Source organism: Eulemur rufifrons, chromosome 17, assembly GCF_041146395.1.
Source record: "Eulemur rufifrons isolate Redbay chromosome 17, OSU_ERuf_1, whole genome shotgun sequence".
Taxonomy (NCBI): Eukaryota; Metazoa; Chordata; class Mammalia; order Primates; family Lemuridae; genus Eulemur; species Eulemur rufifrons.
In genome coordinates this window covers 60,127,186-60,131,375 of record NC_090999.1, presented here as the reverse complement: position 1 = coordinate 60,131,375, position 4,190 = coordinate 60,127,186, and the positions used below count along the sequence as shown (strand labels likewise).

At 33.0% G+C, this 4,190-nt stretch overlaps 1 non-coding gene across 1 annotated transcript; it reads left to right on the top strand.

The window, feature by feature from the left end:
- Positions 1-360: 360 nt before the first annotated feature.
- Positions 361-467, top strand: LOC138398503 (U6 spliceosomal RNA). The gene has a single exon (XR_011235990.1). It is a non-coding gene; the product is annotated as a U6 spliceosomal RNA (small nuclear RNA).
- The last annotated feature ends 3,723 nt before the right edge of the window (positions 468-4,190 follow it).

The window sequence follows — 4,190 nt, the reverse complement described above, 5'->3', positions numbered from 1 at the left end:
TGTTTCAAAAGCTCAGCTATAAAAGTATTCTTAAGGTAATACAATACAAGATGACCAAGGAATGCTAATTATTAATTAACACCTCAGTGTTTCAGAAAGAGCCATGAGTCAGACATGAGACCAGAACAGTATCTCAAGCATTATGTTGCGCTGTGGGTGGTATGAAACTGCTGACTTTTCTTTTCCAAGGGGACTGAAAGTATATTTCTAATCTACTCTTAGAAATAAAATCTTAATGAATACTAATTCATTAATCTCTTAATGAATTATTTCTACTCTTATAAATAATATCTTAAATGAATGCTGTAAAAAATTTACAAACAAATATATAGCCATGACATACTTCTAGAAACTCTGTAAGGGCTCACTTGGGCAGCACGTGTACTGCAATAGGAACAACACAGAGAAGATAGCATGACCTCTGCACATGGATTAACATGTACATTTAGGACATTATCCATATTTTTCAGTGGATACCAGTAGCCAGGGGATGTGGGCAGGGGAAAGACTACAAAGGGCCACAATGAAATGTTGGGGTGATAATGGAAATGTTCTGTCATGATTGCAGTAGTGGTAATATGACTGTATACATTTGTCAAAAGTCGTCAAATTGCACTTTTAAAATTTGTGAATTTTGTTGTATGTAAGTTATATCTCAAAGCTAAAAAAAGTTTTCAAATACTAAAAAAAAAAAATCTTTGCAAAAATACTAATTATTTCTCTCAACCAATGCACTAAATGGGGTAATAAAATTTCACAAAAAGCACAGGGACTTTTCCTTTTTATTCTTCTTTGTTTGAGGAATTCTGGCATGGCAGAAATAGCAGGTTTTACACTATTCATCAATCTCTCGAAACCAAATAAAAAATTCACTATATTTAGATAGTCAAGGGATTATTTCAAAGTAACATCTAATAAACTAGATATTAAACTAAACCAAAGCAATTGTTGAGGAAATGTGTCAAGTGGAATGATCAATGAACAATAATGTGCTGCTTCTCAAAAATGAACATAATAGTTTAAGAACAATTTCTTTCTTCAAGAACAATATTATTCAACTTTCGATCATAAAAATCTATTTTCCTTTCTTCAAGCATTCACTGGATTAACATGCAGATTATGCATAGAGAATGGATATATGTGTGTGCATCTGTCTGTGTGTCTCCAGTATAAGTTCTCACAACAACAGAAGTTTGATAAGACCAATAATATGGAGTTCCTTTTTGCCTTTTTTCTCTCCAGACTTTTTTGTGGCATGTCAATCTGAAGAGGTGGGAAAAATGAAGCTTGAACAGAAAACAAAATTGAAGCTAAAGACAATATAGAAGATTGATTAACCTCATGTTATCAAGTAAATGTCAATAGCAAGCAGCTACTGGGCTCCTGCACTGTTTTCCTGTAAACTTTTAGCCTTACACCCGTCAAACCTCAAGATAACTATCCATCATGGAGTCAAAGTGGCGAACAACTGTGTGGTCCTTTGATAAGGGACAGTGTCACAATTTGTCTCCTTCTCTTCCCACAGATCACAGCTAATGGGGTAAGGCCAGGCCACAACAGCTGCAAATAGCCCAAAGACATTCTTTAGTGTAAAACAAATTCTTGGCAAAAATGTAGAACAGAAATCTAAGCAACCTTCAAAAAATATCTAAACTCAGTGATTATTTACTGGGAGATTTCATGTCAATTGCATTTGTTCTCTTTCTAAACACTAGTTTTGATGAACCCAATTGTTAAGTATAATTAAATAACAGAATTGAGATACATTTAAAAATGTGATGATGTTAGCAATTTCCTGAGAGCTATAATGCAGCATCTATATAATCTGAGTAATATTTAATATTTGTGGCTGGACTATATTGTCATTTATGCAATGCATGCAAGGAAGAAATCCATGCATTTAGATATATGACAGAATAGAACATCTATGCTTTTCAGAAATTAATGAATTTAATAAAGTTGCAGGATACAAAATTAACATATAAAAATCAGTAGTGTTTATATACACCAATAGCAAACTATCTGGAAAAGAAATCAAAACAGCATTCCATGTAAAATAGCCACAAAAAAAAATTACCTAGGAATAACTTAGGCAAAGAGGTGAAAGAGTTCTACAATGAAAACTAGAAAACTATAAAAGAAATTGAAGAGAACATAAATAAATGGAAAGATATCCTATATTCACAGATTGGAAGAATAATATTGTTAAAATATTAAAATAGCCAAAGCTATCTTGAGCAAAAAGAACAAAACTGGACTCATCACACCACCTGACTTCAAAATATACTATAAAGCTATATTAACCAAAACAGCATGGTACTGCCATAAAAACAGATATATAGCCCAATAGAGCAGAATACAGAACCCAGATATAAATCCATGCATTTACAGTCAGCTGATCTTCAACAAAGGCACCAAGAACACACATTGGGGAAAGGACATTCTCTTCAATAAATTGTGCTGGGAAAACTGGATATCCACATGCAGAAGAATGAAACTAGACCCCAATCTCTCACTATATACAAAAATCAATTCTAAATCAATTAAAGACTTAAATGTAAAACTCAAAACTATGAAACTATTAGAAAACAACATAGGGAAAATGCTTCATAAAATTTGACTGGGTACAGGTTTTTAAATAAAACCTCAAAAGTACAGATAACAAAAGCAAAAACAGACAAACGGGATTACATCAAACTAAAATGCATCTTCACGGCAATGCAAACAACTAACAGAGTGACGGGACAACTGACAGAATGGGAGTAAATATTTGCAAACTATACATCTGACAAGGGGTTAATATCTAGAATATACAAGGAACTCAAACAACTCAATAGCAAGAAAACAAATAGTTAAAAACTGAGCAAAAGCCCTGAATAGATATTTCTCAAAAGAAGGCATATAAATGGACAACAGATACATGAAAAAATTTTCTACATTACTGATCATTAGGGAAATGCAAATCAAAACCACAATGAGACATCACTTCATCCAAGTTAGAATGGCCATAATCAAAAAGACAAAAAATAACAAATGCTGGTGAGCATGGGGAGAACAGGGAACTCTTATGCACTGTTGATGGGAGGGTAAATTAGTAGTCATTATGGAAAACAGCATGGCGGTTCCTCAAAAAATTACAAATAGAACAACCACATGATCCAGCAATCCCATTACTGGGTATATATCCAAAGAAAATGAAATCAGTACGTCAAAGAGATATATGCACTCCCATGTACATTGCAGCACTATTCACAATATTCAAGGTATGGAGTCAACCTAAATGCCCATCTACAGATGAATGGGTAAAGAAAATGTGTTGTATGTATATGCAATGAAAAACTATCCCGCTGTAAAACAGAATGAAATCCTGTCATAGTGGCAACATGAATGAATCTGAAGGACATTATCTTAAATGAAATAATCCAGGTACAGAATGACAAACACTGCATTATCTCACTCATATGTGGAATACAAAAAAAGTTCATTTTATAGAAGTAGAGAGTAGAATAGTGGTTACCAGAGGCTGGGAGAATAGAGGGTGAGGGGGACTGGGAGAGGTTGGTCAATGGGCAAAGGATGGTTAGACAAGAAGAATAAGTTCTGGGTGTCCTATTACCTAGTAAGTAAGGTGACTATAGCAAATACCAATGTAGTATGTATTTCAAGATTGCTAGAAGAGTTTGAATGTTATCACCACAAAGAAATGATAAATATTTAAAGTAATAGACACAGTAATTACCCTGACTTGATCATTATATGATGCATATATGCACTGAAACATCATAGTGTCCCCCATAACTATGTATAAATATTATGTGTCAATTATAAATAAACAACTAATAATTTTTGAATGAAGCGCTATCCCCATCCCCCCTGACAAAAAAAAAAAAAAAAAAAAAAACACCTCTCCATTCATCCTAATTAATGAAGAATGCTTAGTAGCCTGGAAAATGTCCATGTCATATTAGGAGAAAGAAAAAAAAACTTAAAAATCTGAGTTACAACTAAAATTATGTTAATACATATTCCCAGAAAAAAGTTAGAAGCTTACAAAGTATGTCATTTGGTATGTTAGAGTGGTGAGATGATGGACAATATTTTTCTGCTGTATTCTATAAGTTTTTTCAGATATTATTTCATTATTTCTTGACATATTTTTTCTCTATACACTTGCGAACTTAGCAAGTTTA